Source organism: Denticeps clupeoides, unplaced genomic scaffold (genome assembly GCF_900700375.1).
Source record: "Denticeps clupeoides unplaced genomic scaffold, fDenClu1.1, whole genome shotgun sequence".
Taxonomy (NCBI): Eukaryota; Metazoa; Chordata; class Actinopteri; order Clupeiformes; family Denticipitidae; genus Denticeps; species Denticeps clupeoides.
In genome coordinates, this window is record NW_021629880.1 from 1 (window position 1) to 16,941 (window position 16,941).

Below are 16,941 nucleotides of genomic sequence, written 5' to 3' on the forward strand. Positions count from 1 at the left end.
AAAGCTTACAGAACTGGTATTCCCAGGAGGTCTCCCATCCAAGACTAACCAGGCCCAAGCCTTCTTAGCTTCCGAGATCAGACGAGACCGGGCGTTCTTGGGCTGGTATGGCCGTAAGCAATCTCTGCTTGAAAATCTTGGACTTTAAACAACCTAGGCTTGAAAACATATCACAGAGTGAAAATACCTCTTAACTTACTTTAGAAAAAAACTAACAAAGCGATGCAAAAAAACTTCATTTAAAAAGTTTTTCAAACAGTTAAAGCTTACAGCAACCTGGTATTCCCAGGAGGTCTCCCATCCAAGTACTAACCAGGCCCAAGCCTTCTTAGCTTCCGAGATCAGACGAGACCGGGCGTTCTTGGGCTGGTATGGCCGTAAGCAATCTCTGCTTGAAAATCTTGGACTTTAAACAACCTAGGCTTGAAAACATATCACAGAGTGAAAATACCTCTTAACTTACTTTAGATAAAAACTAACAAAGCGATGCAAAAAAACTTCATTTTAAAAAGTTTTTCAACAGTTAAAGCTTACAGCACCTGGTATTCCCAGGAGGTCTCCCATCCAAGTACTAACCAGGCCCAAGCCTTCTTAGCTTCCGAGATCAGACGAGACCGGGCGTTCTTGGGCTGGTATGGCCGTAAGCAATCTCTGCTTGAAAATCTTGGACTTTAAACAACCTAGGCTTGAAAACATATCACAGAGTGAAAATACCTCTTAACTTACTTAGATAAAAACTAACAAAGCGATGCAAAAAAAACTTCATTTTAAAAAGTTTTTCAACAGTTAAAGCTTACAGCACCTGGTATTCCCAGGAGGTCTCCCATCCAAGTACTAACCAGGCCCAAGCCTTCTTAGCTTCCGAGATCAGACGAGACCGGGCGTTCTTGGGCTGGTATGGCCGTAAGCAATCTCTGCTTGAAAATCTTGGACTTTAAACAACCTAGGCTTGAAAACATATCACAGAGTGAAAATACCTCTTAACTTACTTTAGAAAAAAACTAACAAAGCGATGCAAAAAAAACTTCATTTTAAAAAGTTTTTCAACAGTTAAAGCTTACAGCACCTGGTATTCCCAGGAGGTCTCCCATCCAAGTACTAACCAGGCCCAAGCCTTCTTAGCTTCCGAGATCAGACGAGACCGGGCGTTCTTGGGCTGGTATGGCCGTAAGCAATCTCTGCTTGAAAATCTTGGACTTTAAACAACCTAGGCTTGAAAACATATCACAGAGTGAAAATACCTCTTAACTTACTTTAGATAAAAAACTAACAAAGCGATGCAAAAAAACTTCATTTTAAAAAGTTTTTCAACAGTTAAAGCTTACAGCACCTGGTATTCCCAGGAGGTCTCCCATCCAAGTACTAACCAGGCCCAAGCCTTCTTAGCTTCCGAGATCAGACGAGACCGGGCGTTCTTGGGCTGGTATGGCCGTAAGCAATCTCTGCTTGAAAATCTTGGACTTTAAACAACCTAGGCTTGAAAACATATCACAGAGTGAAAATACCTCTTAACTTACTTTAGAAAAAAACTAACAAAGCGATGCAAAAAAAACTTCATTTTAAAAAGTTTTTCAACAGTTAAAGCTTACAGCACCTGGCATTCCCAGGAGGTCTCCCATCCAAGTACTAACCAGGCCCAAGCCTTCTTAGCTTCCGAGATCAGACGAGACCGGGCGTTCTTGGGCTGGTATGGCCGTAAGCAATCTCTGCTTGAAAATCTTGGACTTTAAACAACCTAGGCTTGAAAACATATCACAGAGTGAAAATACCTCTTAACTTACTTTAGAAAAAAACTAACAAAGCGATGCAAAAAAACTTCATTTTAAAAAGTTTTTCAACAGTTAAAGCTTACAGCACCTGGCATTCCCAGGAGGTCTCCCATCCAAGTACTAACCAGGCCCAAGCCTTCTTAGCTTCCGAGATCAGACGAGACCGGGCGTTCTTGGGCTGGTATGGCCGTAAGCAATCTCTGCTTGAAAATCTTGGACTTTAAACAACCTAGGCTTGAAAACATATCACAGAGTGAAAATACCTCTTAACTTACTTTAGAAAAAAACTAACAAAGCGATGCAAAAAAACTTCATTTTAAAAAGTTTTTCAACAGTTAAAGCTTACAGCACCTGGTATTCCCAGGAGGTCTCCCATCCAAGTACTAACCAGGCCCAAGCCTTCTTAGCTTCCGAGATCAGACGAGACCGGGCGTTCTTGGGCTGGTATGGCCGTAAGCAATCTCTGCTTGAAAATCTTGGACTTTAAACAACCTAGGCTTGAAAACATATCACAGAGTGAAAATACCTCTTAACTTACTTTAGAAAAAAACTAACAAAGCGATGCAAAAAAACTTCATTTTAAAAAGTTTTTCAACAGTTAAAGCTTACAGCACCTGGCATTCCCAGGAGGTCTCCCATCCAAGTACTAACCAGGCCCAAGCCTTCTTAGCTTCCGAGATCAGACGAGACCGGGCGTTCTTGGGCTGGTATGGCCGTAAGCAATCTCTGCTTGAAAATCTTGGACTTTAAACAACCTAGGCTTGAAAACATATCACAGAGTGAAAATACCTCTTAACTTACTTTAGAAAAAAACTAACAAAGCGATGCAAAAAAACTTCATTTTAAAAAGTTTTTCAACAGTTAAAGCTTACAGCACCTGGCATTCCCAGGAGGTCTCCCATCCAAGTACTAACCAGGCCCAAGCCTTCTTAGCTTCCGAGATCAGACGAGACCGGGCGTTCTTGGGCTGGTATGGCCGTAAGCAATCTCTGCTTGAAAATCTTGGACTTTAAACAACCTAGGCTTGAAAACATATCACAGAGTGAAAATACCTCTTAACTTACTTTAGAAAAAAACTAACAAAGCGATGCAAAAAAACTTCATTTTAAAAAGTTTTTCAACAGTTAAAGCTTACAGCACCTGGCATTCCCAGGAGGTCTCCCATCCAAGTACTAACCAGGCCCAAGCCTTCTTAGCTTCCGAGATCAGACGAGACCGGGCGTTCTTGGGCTGGTATGGCCGTAAGCAATCTCTGCTTGAAAATCTTGGACTTTAAACAACCTAGGCTTGAAAACATATCACAGAGTGAAAATACCTCTTAACTTACTTTAGAAAAAAACTAACAAAGCGATGCAAAAAAACTTCATTTTAAAAAGTTTTTCAACAGTTAAAGCTTACAGCACCTGGTATTCCCAGGAGGTCTCCCATCCAAGTACTAACCAGGCCCAAGCCTTCTTAGCTTCCGAGATCAGACGAGACCGGGCGTTCTTGGGCTGGTATGGCCGTAAGCAATCTCTGCTTGAAAATCTTGGACTTTAAACAACCTAGGCTTGAAAACATATCACAGAGTGAAAATACCTCTTAACTTACTTTAGAAAAAAACTAACAAAGCGATGCAAAAAAACTTCATTTTAAAAAGTTTTTCAACAGTTAAAGCTTACAGCACCTGGCATTCCCAGGAGGTCTCCCATCCAAGTACTAACCAGGCCCAAGCCTTCTTAGCTTCCGAGATCAGACGAGACCGGGCGTTCTTGGGCTGGTATGGCCGTAAGCAATCTCTGCTTGAAAATCTTGGACTTTAAACAACCTAGGCTTGAAAACATATCACAGAGTGAAAATACCTCTTAACTTACTTTAGAAAAAAACTAACAAAGCGATGCAAAAAAACTTCATTTTAAAAAGTTTTTCAACAGTTAAAGCTTACAGCACCTGGCATTCCCAGGAGGTCTCCCATCCAAGTACTAACCAGGCCCAAGCCTTCTTAGCTTCCGAGATCAGACGAGACCGGGCGTTCTTGGGCTGGTATGGCCGTAAGCAATCTCTGCTTGAAAATCTTGGACTTTAAACAACCTAGGCTTGAAAACATATCACAGAGTGAAAATACCTCTTAACTTACTTTAGAAAAAAACTAACAAAGCGATGCAAAAAAACTTCATTTTAAAAAGTTTTTCAACAGTTAAAGCTACAGCACCTGGCATTCCCAGGAGGTCTCCCATCCAAGTACTAACCAGGCCCAAGCCTTCTTAGCTTCCGAGATCAGACGAGACCGGGCGTTCTTGGGCTGGTATGGCCGTAAGCAATCTCTGCTTGAAAATCTTGGACTTTAAACAACCTAGGCTTGAAAACATATCACAGAGTGAAAATACCTCTTAACTTACTTTAGAAAAAAACTAACAAAGCGATGCAAAAAAACTTCATTTTAAAAAGTTTTTCAACAGTTAAAGCTTACAGCACCTGGCATTCCCAGGAGGTCTCCCATCCAAGTACTAACCAGGCCCAAGCCTTCTTAGCTTCCGAGATCAGACGAGACCGGGCGTTCTTGGGCTGGTATGGCCGTAAGCAATCTCTGCTTGAAAATCTTGGACTTTAAACAACCTAGGCTTGAAAACATATCACAGAGTGAAAATACCTCTTAACTTACTTTAGAAAAAAACTAACAAAGCGATGCAAAAAAACTTCATTTTAAAAAGTTTTTCAACAGTTAAAGCTTACAGCACCTGGCATTCCCAGGAGGTCTCCCATCCAAGTACTAACCAGGCCCAAGCCTTCTTAGCTTCCGAGATCAGACGAGACCGGGCGTTCTTGGGCTGGTATGGCCGTAAGCAATCTCTGCTTGAAAATCTTGGACTTTAAACAACCTAGGCTTGAAAACATATCACAGAGTGAAAATACCTCTTAACTTACTTTAGAAAAAAACTAACAAAGCGATGCAAAAAAACTTCATTTTAAAAAGTTTTTCAACAGTTAAAGCTTACAGCACCTGGCATTCCCAGGAGGTCTCCCATCCAAGTACTAACCAGGCCCAAGCCTTCTTAGCTTCCGAGATCAGACGAGACCGGGCGTTCTTGGGCTGGTATGGCCGTAAGCAATCTCTGCTTGAAAATCTTGGACTTTAAACAACCTAGGCTTGAAAACATATCACAGAGTGAAAATACCTCTTAACTTACTTTAGAAAAAAACTAACAAAGCGATGCAAAAAAACTTCATTTTAAAAAGTTTTTCAACAGTTAAAGCTTACAGCACCTGGCATTCCCAGGAGGTCTCCCATCCAAGTACTAACCAGGCCCAAGCCTTCTTAGCTTCCGAGATCAGACGAGACCGGGCGTTCTTGGGCTGGTATGGCCGTAAGCAATCTCTGCTTGAAAATCTTGGACTTTAAACAACCTAGGCTTGAAAACATATCACAGAGTGAAAATACCTCTTAACTTACTTTAGAAAAAAACTAACAAAGCGATGCAAAAAAACTTCATTTTAAAAAGTTTTTCAACAGTTAAAGCTTACAGCACCTGGCATTCCCAGGAGGTCTCCCATCCAAGTACTAACCAGGCCCAAGCCTTCTTAGCTTCCGAGATCAGACGAGACCGGGCGTTCTTGGGCTGGTATGGCCGTAAGCAATCTCTGCTTGAAAATCTTGGACTTTAAACAACCTAGGCTTGAAAACATATCACAGAGTGAAAATACCTCTTAACTTACTTTAGAAAAAAACTAACAAAGCGATGCAAAAAAAACTTCATTTTAAAAAGTTTTTCAACAGTTAAAGCTTACAGCACCTGGTATTCCCAGGAGGTCTCCCATCCAAGTACTAACCAGGCCCAAGCCTTCTTAGCTTCCGAGATCAGACGAGACCGGGCGTTCTTGGGCTGGTATGGCCGTAAGCAATCTCTGCTTGAAAATCTTGGACTTTAAACAACCTAGGCTTGAAAACATATCACAGAGTGAAAATACCTCTTAACTTACTTTAGAAAAAAACTAACAAAGCGATGCAAAAAAACTTCATTTTAAAAAGTTTTTCAACAGTTAAAGCTTACAGCACCTGGCATTCCCAGGAGGTCTCCCATCCAAGTACTAACCAGGCCCAAGCCTTCTTAGCTTCCGAGATCAGACGAGACCGGGCGTTCTTGGGCTGGTATGGCCGTAAGCAATCTCTGCTTGAAAATCTTGGACTTTAAACAACCTAGGCTTGAAAACATATCACAGAGTGAAAATACCTCTTAACTTACTTTAGAAAAAAACTAACAAAGCGATGCAAAAAAACTTCATTTTAAAAAGTTTTTCAACAGTTAAAGCTTACAGCACCTGGCATTCCCAGGAGGTCTCCCATCCAAGTACTAACCAGGCCCAAGCCTTCTTAGCTTCCGAGATCAGACGAGACCGGGCGTTCTTGGGCTGGTATGGCCGTAAGCAATCTCTGCTTGAAAATCTTGGACTTTAAACAACCTAGGCTTGAAAACATATCACAGAGTGAAAATACCTCTTAACTTACTTTAGAAAAAAACTAACAAAGCGATGCAAAAAAACTTCATTTTAAAAAGTTTTTCAACAGTTAAAGCTTACAGCACCTGGCATTCCCAGGAGGTCTCCCATCCAAGTACTAACCAGGCCCAAGCCTTCTTAGCTTCCGAGATCAGACGAGACCGGGCGTTCTTGGGCTGGTATGGCCGTAAGCAATCTCTGCTTGAAAATCTTGGACTTTAAACAACCTAGGCTTGAAAACATATCACAGAGTGAAAATACCTCTTAACTTACTTTAGAAAAAAACTAACAAAGCGATGCAAAAAAACTTCATTTTAAAAAGTTTTTCAACAGTTAAAGCTTACAGCACCTGGCATTCCCAGGAGGTCTCCCATCCAAGTACTAACCAGGCCCAAGCCTTCTTAGCTTCCGAGATCAGACGAGACCGGGCGTTCTTGGGCTGGTATGGCCGTAAGCAATCTCTGCTTGAAAATCTTGGACTTTAAACAACCTAGGCTTGAAAACATATCACAGAGTGAAAATACCTCTTAACTTACTTTAGAAAAAAACTAACAAAGCGATGCAAAAAAACTTCATTTTAAAAAGTTTTTCAACAGTTAAAGCTTACAGCACCTGGCATTCCCAGGAGGTCTCCCATCCAAGTACTAACCAGGCCCAAGCCTTCTTAGCTTCCGAGATCAGACGAGACCGGGCGTTCTTGGGCTGGTATGGCCGTAAGCAATCTCTGCTTGAAAATCTTGGACTTTAAACAACCTAGGCTTGAAAACATATCACAGAGTGAAAATACCTCTTAACTTACTTTAGAAAAAAACTAACAAAGCGATGCAAAAAAACTTCATTTTAAAAAGTTTTTCAACAGTTAAAGCTTACAGCACCTGGCATTCCCAGGAGGTCTCCCATCCAAGTACTAACCAGGCCCAAGCCTTCTTAGCTTCCGAGATCAGACGAGACCGGGCGTTCTTGGGCTGGTATGGCCGTAAGCAATCTCTGCTTGAAAATCTTGGACTTTAAACAACCTAGGCTTGAAAACATATCACAGAGTGAAAATACCTCTTAACTTACTTTAGAAAAAAACTAACAAAGCGATGCAAAAAAACTTCATTTTAAAAAGTTTTTCAACAGTTAAAGCTTACAGCACCTGGCATTCCCAGGAGGTCTCCCATCCAAGTACTAACCAGGCCCAAGCCTTCTTAGCTTCCGAGATCAGACGAGACCGGGCGTTCTTGGGCTGGTATGGCCGTAAGCAATCTCTGCTTGAAAATCTTGGACTTTAAACAACCTAGGCTTGAAAACATATCACAGAGTGAAAATACCTCTTAACTTACTTTAGAAAAAAACTAACAAAGCGATGCAAAAAAACTTCATTTTAAAAAGTTTTTCAACAGTTAAAGCTTACAGCACCTGGCATTCCCAGGAGGTCTCCCATCCAAGTACTAACCAGGCCCAAGCCTTCTTAGCTTCCGAGATCAGACGAGACCGGGCGTTCTTGGGCTGGTATGGCCGTAAGCAATCTCTGCTTGAAAATCTTGGACTTTAAACAACCTAGGCTTGAAAACATATCACAGAGTGAAAATACCTCTTAACTTACTTTAGAAAAAAACTAACAAAGCGATGCAAAAAAACTTCATTTTAAAAAGTTTTTCAACAGTTAAAGCTTACAGCACCTGGCATTCCCAGGAGGTCTCCCATCCAAGTACTAACCAGGCCCAAGCCTTCTTAGCTTCCGAGATCAGACGAGACCGGGCGTTCTTGGGCTGGTATGGCCGTAAGCAATCTCTGCTTGAAAATCTTGGACTTTAAACAACCTAGGCTTGAAAACATATCACAGAGTGAAAATACCTCTTAACTTACTTTAGAAAAAAACTAACAAAGCGATGCAAAAAAACTTCATTTTAAAAAGTTTTTCAACAGTTAAAGCACCTGGCATTCCCAGGAGGTCTCCCATCCAAGTACTAACCAGGCCCAAGCCTTCTTAGCTTCCGAGATCAGACGAGACCGGGCGTTCTTGGGCTGGTATGGCCGTAAGCAATCTCTGCTTGAAAATCTTGGACTTTAAACAACCTAGGCTTGAAAACATATCACAGAGTGAAAATACCTCTTAACTTACTTTAGAAAAAAACTAACAAAGCGATGCAAAAAAACTTCATTTTAAAAAGTTTTTCAACAGTTAAAGCACCTGGCATTCCCAGGAGGTCTCCCATCCAAGTACTAACCAGGCCCAAGCCTTCTTAGCTTCCGAGATCAGACGAGACCGGGCGTTCTTGGGCTGGTATGGCCGTAAGCAATCTCTGCTTGAAAATCTTGGACTTTAAACAACCTAGGCTTGAAAACATATCACAGAGTGAAAATACCTCTTAACTTACTTTAGAAAAAAACTAACAAAGCGATGCAAAAAAACTTCATTTTAAAAAGTTTTTCAACAGTTAAAGCTTACAGCACCTGGCATTCCCAGGAGGTCTCCCATCCAAGTACTAACCAGGCCCAAGCCTTCTTAGCTTCCGAGATCAGACGAGACCGGGCGTTCTTGGGCTGGTATGGCCGTAAGCAATCTCTGCTTGAAAATCTTGGACTTTAAACAACCTAGGCTTGAAAACATATCACAGAGTGAAAATACCTCTTAACTTACTTTAGAAAAAAACTAACAAAGCGATGCAAAAAAACTTCATTTTAAAAAGTTTTTCAACAGTTAAAGCTTACAGCACCTGGCATTCCCAGGAGGTCTCCCATCCAAGTACTAACCAGGCCCAAGCCTTCTTAGCTTCCGAGATCAGACGAGACCGGGCGTTCTTGGGCTGGTATGGCCGTAAGCAATCTCTGCTTGAAAATCTTGGACTTTAAACAACCTAGGCTTGAAAACATATCACAGAGTGAAAATACCTCTTAACTTACTTTAGAAAAAAACTAACAAAGCGATGCAAAAAAACTTCATTTTAAAAAGTTTTTCAACAGTTAAAGCACCTGGCATTCCCAGGAGGTCTCCCATCCAAGTACTAACCAGGCCCAAGCCTTCTTAGCTTCCGAGATCAGACGAGACCAGGCGTTCTTGGGCTGGTATGGCCGTAAGCAATCTCTGCTTGAAAATCTTGGACTTTAAACAACCTAGGCTTGAAAACATATCACAGAGTGAAAATACCTCTTAACTTACTTTAGAAAAAACTAACAAAGCGATGCAAAAAAACTTCATTTTAAAAAGTTTTTCAACAGTTAAAGCACCTGGCATTCCCAGGAGGTCTCCCATCCAAGTACTAACCAGGCCCAAGCCTTCTTAGCTTCCGAGATCAGACGAGACCGGGCGTTCTTGGGCTGGTATGGCCGTAAGCAATCTCTGCTTGAAAATCTTGGACTTTAAACAACCTAGGCTTGAAAACATATCACAGAGTGAAAATACCTCTTAACTTACTTTAGAAAAAAACTAACAAAGCGATGCAAAAAAACTTCATTTTAAAAAGTTTTTCAACAGTTAAAGCTTACAGCACCTGGCATTCCCAGGAGGTCTCCCATCCAAGTTACTAACCAGGCCCAAGCCTTCTTAGCTTCCGAGATCAGACGAGACCGGGCGTTCTTGGGCTGGTATGGCCGTAAGCAATCTCTGCTTGAAAATCTTGGACTTTAAACAACCTAGGCTTGAAAACATATCACAGAGTGAAAATACCTCTTAACTTACTTTAGAAAAAAACTAACAAAGCGATGCAAAAAAACTTCATTTTAAAAAGTTTTTCAACATTTAAAGCTTACAGCACCTGGCATTCCCAGGAGGTCTCCCATCCAAGTACTAACCAGGCCCAAGCCTTCTTAGCTTCCGAGATCAGACGAGACCGGGCGTTCTTGGGCTGGTATGGCCGTAAGCAATCTCTGCTTGAAAATCTTAGGACTTTAAACAACCTAAGCTTGAAAACATATCACAGAGTGAAAATACCTCTTAACATACTTTAGAAAAAAACTAACAAAGCGATGCAAAAAAACTTCATTTTAAAAAGTTTTTCAACAGTTAAAGCACCTGGCATTCCCAGGAGGTCTCCATCCAAGTACTAACCAGGCCCAAGCCTTCTTAGCTTCCGAGATCAGACGAGACCAGGCGTTCTTGGGCTGGTATGGCCGTAAGCAATCTCTGCTTGAAAATCTTGGACTTTAAACAACCTAGGCTTGAAAACATATCACAGAGTGAAAATACCTCTTAACTTACTTTAGAAAAAAACTAACAAAGCCATGCAAAAAAACTTCATTTTAAAAAGTTTTTCAACAGTTAAAGCACCTGGCATTCCCAGGAGGTCTCCCATCCAAGTACTAACCAGCCCAAGCCTTCTTAGCTTCCGAGATCAGACGAGACCGGGCGTTCTTGGGCTGGTATGGCCGTAAGCAATCTCTGCTTGAAAATCTTGGACTTTAAACAACCTAGGCTTGAAAACATATCACAGAGTGAAAATACCTCTTAACTTACTTTAGAAAAAAACTAACAAAGCGATGCAAAAAACTTCATTTTAAAAAGTTTTTCAACAGTTAAAGCTTACAGCACCTGGCATTCCCAGGAGGTCTCCCATCCAAGTACTAACCAGGCCCAAGCCTTCTTAGCTTCCGAGATCAGACGAGACCGGGCGTTCTTGGGCTGGTATGGCCGCTAAGCAATCTCTGCTTGAAAATCTTGGACTTTAAACAACCTAGGCTTGAAAACATATCACAGAGTGAAAATACCTCTTAACTTACTTTAGAAAAAAACTAACAAAGCGATGCAAAAAAACTTCATTTTAAAAAGTTTTTCAACAGTTAAAGCTTACAGCACCTGGCATTCCCAGGAGGTCTCCCATCCAAGTACTAACCAGGCCCAAGCCTTCTTAGCTTCCGAGATCAGACGAGACGTTCTTGGGCTGGTATGGCCGTAAGCAATCTCTGCTTGAAAATCTTGGACTTTAAACAACCTAAGCTTGAAAACATATCACAGAGTGAAAATACCTCTTAACTTACTTTAGAAATAAACTAACAAAGCGATGCAAAAAAACTTCATTTTAAAAAGTTTTTCAACAATTAAAGCTTACAGCACCTGGCATTCCCAGGAGGTCTCCCATCCAAGTACTAACCAGGCCCAAGCCTTCTTAGCTTCCGAGATCAGACGAGACCGGGCGTTCTTGGGCTGGTATGGCCGTAAGCAATCTCTGCTTGAAAATCTTGGACTTTAAACAACCTAGGCTTGAAAGCATATCACAGAGTGAAAATACCTCTTAACTTACTTTAGAAAAAAACTAACAAAGCGATGCAAAAAAAACTTCATTTTAAAAAGTTTTTCAACAGTTAAAGCACCTGGCATTCCCAGGAGGTCTACCTTGCAAGTACTAACCAGGCCCAAGCCTTCTTAGCTTCCGAGATCAGACGAGACCGGGCGTTCTTGGGCTGGTATGGCCATAAGCAATCTCTGCTTGAAAATCTTGGACTTTAAACAACCTAGGCTTGAAAACATATCACAGAGTGAAAATACCTCTTAACTTACTTTAGAAAAAAAACTAACAAAGCGATGCAAAAACACTTCATTTTAAAAAGTTTTTCAACAGTTAAAGTTTACAGAACCTGGTAGTCCCAGGAGGTCTCCCATCCAAGTACTAACCAGGCCCAAGCCTTCTTAGCTTCCGAGATCCAGATTATATCAGATTTGCATTTAGGCATCTAGACGTAGTGAAAACAATTTTCTGAAGTCCAAACCGGTCATTAGAATGGGGGTAAAAGAATATTTAAGTTGTTTTGGACGAGACACAGTTGGAGTTTCTAGAAACTGGTGATCTACTGTCATGCACAAACATATGTAGGGTTTACCAGGTCTGAAAAAGAGAAAAGATCCGGTTAGCAACAGTTGTGTAAACAAAAAGCCTTGTTGATGTCACAGGATAAAGGGCAGACTCAAAATGTCAGAAAAACCAATGTATGTGGACAGTGTTGGGGAGTGACGGAATGCATGTACCGTTTAAATGAGTGATAATCAGAATACAGTTACTTTGCTAAAATAAATGTATACACGGCTGTCTGATCAGCGCTGCCACCAGGACGACCATCTGCCCGTTCCAGAGCAAGCACAAGTGTGCGTAATAGTGCGCGTAACAGTGCCAAACGTTACCACAAAACATTCCATTTTCTCCAAGTACAGTATGAGTGTGAGGAATAATTAATTCATGCATTTTTATAATAATTTTTTAATAATTATCTCGGTATTGTTCACTGATAAGACCTGATAAGACCTCATTATTTAGTAAACTTAGTGTTTGTTTTTTTGCAAGCATTAGAAAAGCAGCACCTCATATGTTTATGCCAATTGTTAGCCAATTATTGGATTTTTTGGGGGGATTTAAGTTTTTCAACCAAACAGTTCAGCACTGACACCTTAGAGGGTTCTTGTAAATGGCCATGAAGTAATGTTGCTGGGTTGCATTAAAACATATATTGTCTTGTGTTTAAAAAGATATGTGGTGGTTGTCATATGTTGTCATTGTCACATCAAGTTTAAAATATCTGATTTGTATTGAAGGATCTTTAGTATTTTCAAGTTATTTGTGGAAGAGTAATATTGACAGTAAATGCCAAAAAGTATATTAAATTTTTTTTTTATTCTACTTTATTAACTAGAAAACTGAAGACTGGAGAATTATCAAAACAATTTAACATTCTGTTGGTAGGGTCAAAATGTGGTGTAATCATTATGTAAGCATGGATGCATCCAACCCTGGATCTAGTGGTTCAGGCTGGTGTTGGTCTCTCAGGGGGGGGGGGCTGTCCATGTAACTACCGATTGTAAGTCACTCTGGATAAGGCTGTCTGATAAATACCATAGATGTACACATAAATTAGTATTGCTGCTGACATGTCCATTCCCTTATTACCACAGTGTACCCCCCCCCCCTTTTTTTTTTTGATGGCTACTTAAATACAGCATAATACACCAAGTCACAAAGCTCAAACTATCTCAGACTAGTTACTTGAACATGACATTGAGTTCGCTGTACTCAACATTCACCAGGTCTCAATCCAAACAGAACACCTTCGGATATTGGCTTCGGATATAATAGACAACCAGCAGACAAATCTGCCGCAGCTACATGATGCTATCATGTCTGTATGGCTCAATATATCTGAGGAATATTTCCACACCTTTTTGAGGCTATGCCATGAAGAATAAGGTGGTTCTAAAGGCATAAGGTGGTCCACCCGAGTACTAACGAGGTCTACCTAATAATATGACCAGCGAGAATCAATCATACAGATAGAAAATCTGCGAACAATGAAGCACTTCAGCATCAGAAGGATAAAAAAATACAAATATACTGTAGAAAAAATATACAAATAAATAAACTTTAAATTCTTTGATATTATAGCCCTAAAGTTGCATGCCCCCTCCCTAAAAATCGCACCCCTTGATACGATTTCAGAAAATATGAAATTGTTAACATGAGAAATTTATTTGAAGTTACTTGATAATAATATTAAAAACCATGTCTAAAATATATATATATATATATATATATAATATATATATGTCTGATGTGAACTATATTAAAAAGTGGTTAGAAAGTGTGTAGGTATATATTTTCAATATTATCATTACATAATCCATAGTGGAAAAACATGATTAAAAAGAATGTTGAAAAGTTTTTTCAATGTTCATAAATATATCAGTTTGATAAACAGAAGTCTGTGTGAGGTTCATTAAATAGAAATTATAGTTTGTTAACGTTTTTGTGCGGCATATCTTCTGAAAACCAAAGATGAGACACCTTTGGAGAACGGTTTGTTCATAAAACATTGTTACGACTAGTTTTTGTGTGGCATATCATCTGAAAACCATAGATGAGACAACTTTGGAGAAAGGTTTGTTCATAAATCAGCATTATGATTAGTTTTATTTTGGCATGGAAAAGTCTGTTTGTGTGTGTGTGTGTGTGCGAACAGGTTATGTCCTGTGTCAATAGTGTGATGCTTCCTACATACCATTATGTGATGTATCTTTTGGAAAATGACTGATGGGATATCATATTCAGTAAGTATATTAACAGTGTTTGCATTGTATTAAAATTAGTATTGTGTTTAGTATGTGTTTAACACTGAAACAATAGGTTGAGTAAATCCTTGAGTGAAAAACAAGGTTTCTGTTTTAAAAGATAGTCTAAGGGTGTGTGAACTGTGGGTCTGTGTCATTGATATGAGGGGTTCGTAAACCACCAACAATGGTCATTTTTGCAAACATCAGTTTCAAGCGAGCACTAAATAGTAGTTGGTTATCTGCTGGGTGGTGAAGATCTTGTTACTGCCAATGAGGAGCGGTCACAAGCTGGGATGGTTTCAGAAGAAATTAACATTGTTAATAAATGTAGGATTTTATTTTTTCTGAAAAGAATCTTGAAAAAAATATTTCATGTTCATAAATATATCAGTTTGATAAACAAAAGTCTGTGTATGGTTCAACTAAATAAAAATGAGAGTTTATTAACGTTTTGTGTGTCATATCATCTGAAAACCATAAATGAAATACCTCTGGCTTGTTCATAAAACAGCGTGACGATTAGTTTTATTTTAGCAAGGAAAAGAAAAAGTATGTTGTGTGGGTGTGTGTGTGTGTGTGTGTGTGTGTGTGTCAATCATACAAATAGTAAATATACGAACAGTGAAGCCCTTCAGCATAAGAAGGTTAAAAAAAAAACAAATATACTGTAGAAAAAAATAACTGAAACTTTAAATTCTTGATATTATAGCCCTAAAAGTCACAACCCCCCTCTCTAAAAATCACACCTCTTGATACGATTTTAGAAAATATGAAATTGTTAACATGAGAAATTTATTTGAAGTTACTTGATAATAATAATAAAAAATCATGTCTAAAATATATATATGTCTGATGTGAACTACAACAACTACAAAAAGTGGTTAGAAGTGTGTAGGTATATTTTTCAATATTAAATGTTAGGTTTATCTGTCAGTCTAACATTTACTAAACAAAGAGAAGAAAGACACAAAGCATTTGAGTCCATTTTACTTGCAAGGAGAGCGAATGGAAGTCACGCCTTACAACAGGCCTCCAAAAGCTCTGGCGTCCTTCATCGCATCTCCTTCTTTTATTTGGTAGGTTCATTAGGGTTCACATAAAATCACACCATATTAGTTAATAATTGTGTATTACACGTAGTCTTATGAATTGATCTTTGGTCGAGTCATGGTGACATGGTGACATGTTCATCTTCGTCTGTAGATTCTTCAGGTGATTGGACTCATCATAGTCTGCTTGTTGTTGGTCCTCAGGTCGCGGTCATGCTGTCCTGCAAGCTTAAAACCTTTGCTCTGAGATTTGTTAATGATTAAGAGTTGTCAGTAATATTCCAAGGATTAATACATATTCGTGTTTAAAGGATATGAATAAAAGAAGTAATTACATGATAACATATATACATTTTTCCAACAATTATCATTACATAATCCAAAGTGGAAAAAAAAAAACATGATTAAAAAGAATTGTGGTTTTCAACGTTTTAAAGTAGGATTTGAGAGTTTTTTTTTCATGTTCATAAATATATCAGTTTGATAAACAGAAGTCTGTGTGTGGTTCAATTAAATAGAAATTATAGTTTGTTAACGTTTCTGTGAGAAAGGTTTGTTCATAAAACAGTGTTATGATTAGTTTTATTTTAGCAAGAAAAAGAAAAAGTCTGTGTGTGTGTGTGTGTGTGTGTGTGTGTGTGTGCGTGCCAGTGATGTGATGCCTCCTACATACCATTGTGTGATGTATCTTTTGGAAAAACGACTGAATGTGTTGTATATTTAAAATAAGTATTGTGTTTAAACTTGTTTTTCTTTAACTAGAAATCCTTTTAAACCATATATCATTAAAATATGGTTTTAAAAATAGTCTAAGTGTGTGTGTGTGTGTGTGTGTGTGTGTCAATATGAGACTCTGCAAGGTGTCGGGGAAGAATGTGAGATGAAACCGGGAAGGGAAGTGCGGTGGGGAAAGGGATGGCTTTGGGAGAAATGGGGTCATAAGCCATCAGCAATGGCCATAGTTGTAAACAAGTGATAAGACATCTGTTTTAAAAGTTAGTCTAAGTGTATATGACATCTGTAATGTGACACAAGGGAGAGAGCGATAGACTGGGGCGAGAAGGTGCTGTGATGCTTCCTACATACAAAATGGGATTCTACCATATTCAGTCAGTATATGAATAGCGTATGCGTTTGTATTTTTAAAATAAGTTTGTGTAAGTATTGTGTTTAAATGTGTTAAACACTGAAACAGTAGGTTGAGTAAAACCATACACTTAAAAATAAAGGTTTCTGTTTTAAAAGTAGAGGTATACCGGTTTACGACCTCTCCCACAACAGCCATAGTTTGTAAACTAGTGATATGACATCTGTTTTTTTAAAAGCTTGTCTAAGTGATTATATGACATCTAAGACTGTGAGAGGATGCGCTGGGTGTCCAAGGGTGAGAGAGGGGAGAGGGAAGGAGGTCATAAATTACGCGCTGGGTGTCCGGTGGAGAAGGGGAGAAGGTAGAAGGGTAGGTGGTCATAAATCATGCGCTTTTTCCTTATGCTGATATGTCATCAATCATTTTTGAAATAAAGTATATTTTAATCACTACTTATACAGATACATATTTATGTTATTTTTTTGTGATGCTATTACCTTCTGCTTCTGTCACTTTCTGCCGTGACAAGTGCAATTTCCCACTTGT

General features: G+C 39.3%; 35 non-coding genes and 10 pseudogenes across 35 annotated transcripts; all 45 read right to left on the minus strand.

Annotated features, from left to right (window-relative positions):
- Window positions 1-2: 2 nt before the first annotated feature.
- On the minus strand, window positions 3-119 carry LOC114776480 (uncharacterized; annotated as a pseudogene).
- A 144-nt stretch (window positions 120-263) lies between these two features.
- LOC114776444 (5S ribosomal RNA) lies at window positions 264-383 on the minus strand. Its single transcript, XR_003745485.1, has one exon. It is a non-coding gene; the product is annotated as a 5S ribosomal RNA (ribosomal RNA).
- Window positions 384-527: 144 nt separating this feature from the next.
- On the minus strand, window positions 528-646 carry LOC114776441 (5S ribosomal RNA). Its single transcript, XR_003745482.1, has one exon. It is a non-coding gene; the product is annotated as a 5S ribosomal RNA (ribosomal RNA).
- A 144-nt stretch (window positions 647-790) lies between these two features.
- On the minus strand, window positions 791-909 carry LOC114776452 (5S ribosomal RNA). Its single transcript, XR_003745493.1, has one exon. It is a non-coding gene; the product is annotated as a 5S ribosomal RNA (ribosomal RNA).
- Window positions 910-1,054: 145 nt separating this feature from the next.
- Window positions 1,055-1,173, minus strand: LOC114776463 (5S ribosomal RNA). The gene has a single exon (XR_003745504.1). It is a non-coding gene; the product is annotated as a 5S ribosomal RNA (ribosomal RNA).
- A 145-nt stretch (window positions 1,174-1,318) lies between these two features.
- LOC114776474 (5S ribosomal RNA) lies at window positions 1,319-1,437 on the minus strand. Its single transcript, XR_003745515.1, has one exon. It is a non-coding gene; the product is annotated as a 5S ribosomal RNA (ribosomal RNA).
- Window positions 1,438-1,582: 145 nt separating this feature from the next.
- Window positions 1,583-1,701, minus strand: LOC114776445 (5S ribosomal RNA). Its single transcript, XR_003745486.1, has one exon. It is a non-coding gene; the product is annotated as a 5S ribosomal RNA (ribosomal RNA).
- A 144-nt stretch (window positions 1,702-1,845) lies between these two features.
- LOC114776446 (5S ribosomal RNA) lies at window positions 1,846-1,964 on the minus strand. The gene has a single exon (XR_003745487.1). It is a non-coding gene; the product is annotated as a 5S ribosomal RNA (ribosomal RNA).
- A 144-nt stretch (window positions 1,965-2,108) lies between these two features.
- LOC114776485 (5S ribosomal RNA) lies at window positions 2,109-2,227 on the minus strand. Its single transcript, XR_003745516.1, has one exon. It is a non-coding gene; the product is annotated as a 5S ribosomal RNA (ribosomal RNA).
- A 144-nt stretch (window positions 2,228-2,371) lies between these two features.
- Window positions 2,372-2,490, minus strand: LOC114776447 (5S ribosomal RNA). Its single transcript, XR_003745488.1, has one exon. It is a non-coding gene; the product is annotated as a 5S ribosomal RNA (ribosomal RNA).
- Window positions 2,491-2,634: 144 nt separating this feature from the next.
- LOC114776448 (5S ribosomal RNA) lies at window positions 2,635-2,753 on the minus strand. The gene has a single exon (XR_003745489.1). It is a non-coding gene; the product is annotated as a 5S ribosomal RNA (ribosomal RNA).
- Window positions 2,754-2,897: 144 nt separating this feature from the next.
- LOC114776449 (5S ribosomal RNA) lies at window positions 2,898-3,016 on the minus strand. The gene has a single exon (XR_003745490.1). It is a non-coding gene; the product is annotated as a 5S ribosomal RNA (ribosomal RNA).
- A 144-nt stretch (window positions 3,017-3,160) lies between these two features.
- Window positions 3,161-3,279, minus strand: LOC114776442 (5S ribosomal RNA). Its single transcript, XR_003745483.1, has one exon. It is a non-coding gene; the product is annotated as a 5S ribosomal RNA (ribosomal RNA).
- Window positions 3,280-3,423: 144 nt separating this feature from the next.
- Window positions 3,424-3,542, minus strand: LOC114776450 (5S ribosomal RNA). The gene has a single exon (XR_003745491.1). It is a non-coding gene; the product is annotated as a 5S ribosomal RNA (ribosomal RNA).
- Window positions 3,543-3,686: 144 nt separating this feature from the next.
- On the minus strand, window positions 3,687-3,805 carry LOC114776451 (5S ribosomal RNA). Its single transcript, XR_003745492.1, has one exon. It is a non-coding gene; the product is annotated as a 5S ribosomal RNA (ribosomal RNA).
- Window positions 3,806-3,948: 143 nt separating this feature from the next.
- Window positions 3,949-4,067, minus strand: LOC114776472 (5S ribosomal RNA). The gene has a single exon (XR_003745513.1). It is a non-coding gene; the product is annotated as a 5S ribosomal RNA (ribosomal RNA).
- A 144-nt stretch (window positions 4,068-4,211) lies between these two features.
- On the minus strand, window positions 4,212-4,330 carry LOC114776453 (5S ribosomal RNA). Its single transcript, XR_003745494.1, has one exon. It is a non-coding gene; the product is annotated as a 5S ribosomal RNA (ribosomal RNA).
- A 144-nt stretch (window positions 4,331-4,474) lies between these two features.
- On the minus strand, window positions 4,475-4,593 carry LOC114776454 (5S ribosomal RNA). Its single transcript, XR_003745495.1, has one exon. It is a non-coding gene; the product is annotated as a 5S ribosomal RNA (ribosomal RNA).
- A 144-nt stretch (window positions 4,594-4,737) lies between these two features.
- On the minus strand, window positions 4,738-4,856 carry LOC114776455 (5S ribosomal RNA). The gene has a single exon (XR_003745496.1). It is a non-coding gene; the product is annotated as a 5S ribosomal RNA (ribosomal RNA).
- A 144-nt stretch (window positions 4,857-5,000) lies between these two features.
- Window positions 5,001-5,119, minus strand: LOC114776456 (5S ribosomal RNA). Its single transcript, XR_003745497.1, has one exon. It is a non-coding gene; the product is annotated as a 5S ribosomal RNA (ribosomal RNA).
- A 144-nt stretch (window positions 5,120-5,263) lies between these two features.
- Window positions 5,264-5,382, minus strand: LOC114776457 (5S ribosomal RNA). Its single transcript, XR_003745498.1, has one exon. It is a non-coding gene; the product is annotated as a 5S ribosomal RNA (ribosomal RNA).
- A 145-nt stretch (window positions 5,383-5,527) lies between these two features.
- Window positions 5,528-5,646, minus strand: LOC114776443 (5S ribosomal RNA). Its single transcript, XR_003745484.1, has one exon. It is a non-coding gene; the product is annotated as a 5S ribosomal RNA (ribosomal RNA).
- Window positions 5,647-5,790: 144 nt separating this feature from the next.
- LOC114776458 (5S ribosomal RNA) lies at window positions 5,791-5,909 on the minus strand. Its single transcript, XR_003745499.1, has one exon. It is a non-coding gene; the product is annotated as a 5S ribosomal RNA (ribosomal RNA).
- Window positions 5,910-6,053: 144 nt separating this feature from the next.
- Window positions 6,054-6,172, minus strand: LOC114776459 (5S ribosomal RNA). Its single transcript, XR_003745500.1, has one exon. It is a non-coding gene; the product is annotated as a 5S ribosomal RNA (ribosomal RNA).
- A 144-nt stretch (window positions 6,173-6,316) lies between these two features.
- On the minus strand, window positions 6,317-6,435 carry LOC114776460 (5S ribosomal RNA). Its single transcript, XR_003745501.1, has one exon. It is a non-coding gene; the product is annotated as a 5S ribosomal RNA (ribosomal RNA).
- A 144-nt stretch (window positions 6,436-6,579) lies between these two features.
- LOC114776461 (5S ribosomal RNA) lies at window positions 6,580-6,698 on the minus strand. The gene has a single exon (XR_003745502.1). It is a non-coding gene; the product is annotated as a 5S ribosomal RNA (ribosomal RNA).
- Window positions 6,699-6,842: 144 nt separating this feature from the next.
- LOC114776462 (5S ribosomal RNA) lies at window positions 6,843-6,961 on the minus strand. The gene has a single exon (XR_003745503.1). It is a non-coding gene; the product is annotated as a 5S ribosomal RNA (ribosomal RNA).
- A 144-nt stretch (window positions 6,962-7,105) lies between these two features.
- On the minus strand, window positions 7,106-7,224 carry LOC114776464 (5S ribosomal RNA). The gene has a single exon (XR_003745505.1). It is a non-coding gene; the product is annotated as a 5S ribosomal RNA (ribosomal RNA).
- A 144-nt stretch (window positions 7,225-7,368) lies between these two features.
- On the minus strand, window positions 7,369-7,487 carry LOC114776465 (5S ribosomal RNA). Its single transcript, XR_003745506.1, has one exon. It is a non-coding gene; the product is annotated as a 5S ribosomal RNA (ribosomal RNA).
- A 144-nt stretch (window positions 7,488-7,631) lies between these two features.
- On the minus strand, window positions 7,632-7,750 carry LOC114776466 (5S ribosomal RNA). Its single transcript, XR_003745507.1, has one exon. It is a non-coding gene; the product is annotated as a 5S ribosomal RNA (ribosomal RNA).
- A 144-nt stretch (window positions 7,751-7,894) lies between these two features.
- On the minus strand, window positions 7,895-8,013 carry LOC114776467 (5S ribosomal RNA). The gene has a single exon (XR_003745508.1). It is a non-coding gene; the product is annotated as a 5S ribosomal RNA (ribosomal RNA).
- A 137-nt stretch (window positions 8,014-8,150) lies between these two features.
- On the minus strand, window positions 8,151-8,269 carry LOC114776476 (uncharacterized; annotated as a pseudogene).
- Window positions 8,270-8,406: 137 nt separating this feature from the next.
- LOC114776477 (uncharacterized) lies at window positions 8,407-8,525 on the minus strand (annotated as a pseudogene).
- Window positions 8,526-8,669: 144 nt separating this feature from the next.
- On the minus strand, window positions 8,670-8,788 carry LOC114776468 (5S ribosomal RNA). Its single transcript, XR_003745509.1, has one exon. It is a non-coding gene; the product is annotated as a 5S ribosomal RNA (ribosomal RNA).
- A 144-nt stretch (window positions 8,789-8,932) lies between these two features.
- On the minus strand, window positions 8,933-9,051 carry LOC114776469 (5S ribosomal RNA). Its single transcript, XR_003745510.1, has one exon. It is a non-coding gene; the product is annotated as a 5S ribosomal RNA (ribosomal RNA).
- Window positions 9,052-9,188: 137 nt separating this feature from the next.
- On the minus strand, window positions 9,189-9,307 carry LOC114776479 (uncharacterized; annotated as a pseudogene).
- Window positions 9,308-9,443: 136 nt separating this feature from the next.
- Window positions 9,444-9,562, minus strand: LOC114776478 (uncharacterized; annotated as a pseudogene).
- A 144-nt stretch (window positions 9,563-9,706) lies between these two features.
- On the minus strand, window positions 9,707-9,826 carry LOC114776473 (5S ribosomal RNA). The gene has a single exon (XR_003745514.1). It is a non-coding gene; the product is annotated as a 5S ribosomal RNA (ribosomal RNA).
- Window positions 9,827-9,970: 144 nt separating this feature from the next.
- Window positions 9,971-10,089, minus strand: LOC114776470 (5S ribosomal RNA). The gene has a single exon (XR_003745511.1). It is a non-coding gene; the product is annotated as a 5S ribosomal RNA (ribosomal RNA).
- A 138-nt stretch (window positions 10,090-10,227) lies between these two features.
- Window positions 10,228-10,345, minus strand: LOC114776484 (uncharacterized; annotated as a pseudogene).
- Window positions 10,346-10,482: 137 nt separating this feature from the next.
- On the minus strand, window positions 10,483-10,600 carry LOC114776481 (uncharacterized; annotated as a pseudogene).
- Window positions 10,601-10,743: 143 nt separating this feature from the next.
- LOC114776475 (uncharacterized) lies at window positions 10,744-10,862 on the minus strand (annotated as a pseudogene).
- A 145-nt stretch (window positions 10,863-11,007) lies between these two features.
- On the minus strand, window positions 11,008-11,121 carry LOC114776482 (uncharacterized; annotated as a pseudogene).
- Window positions 11,122-11,265: 144 nt separating this feature from the next.
- LOC114776471 (5S ribosomal RNA) lies at window positions 11,266-11,384 on the minus strand. The gene has a single exon (XR_003745512.1). It is a non-coding gene; the product is annotated as a 5S ribosomal RNA (ribosomal RNA).
- A 138-nt stretch (window positions 11,385-11,522) lies between these two features.
- LOC114776483 (uncharacterized) lies at window positions 11,523-11,641 on the minus strand (annotated as a pseudogene).
- Window positions 11,642-16,941: the final 5,300 nt, after the last annotated feature.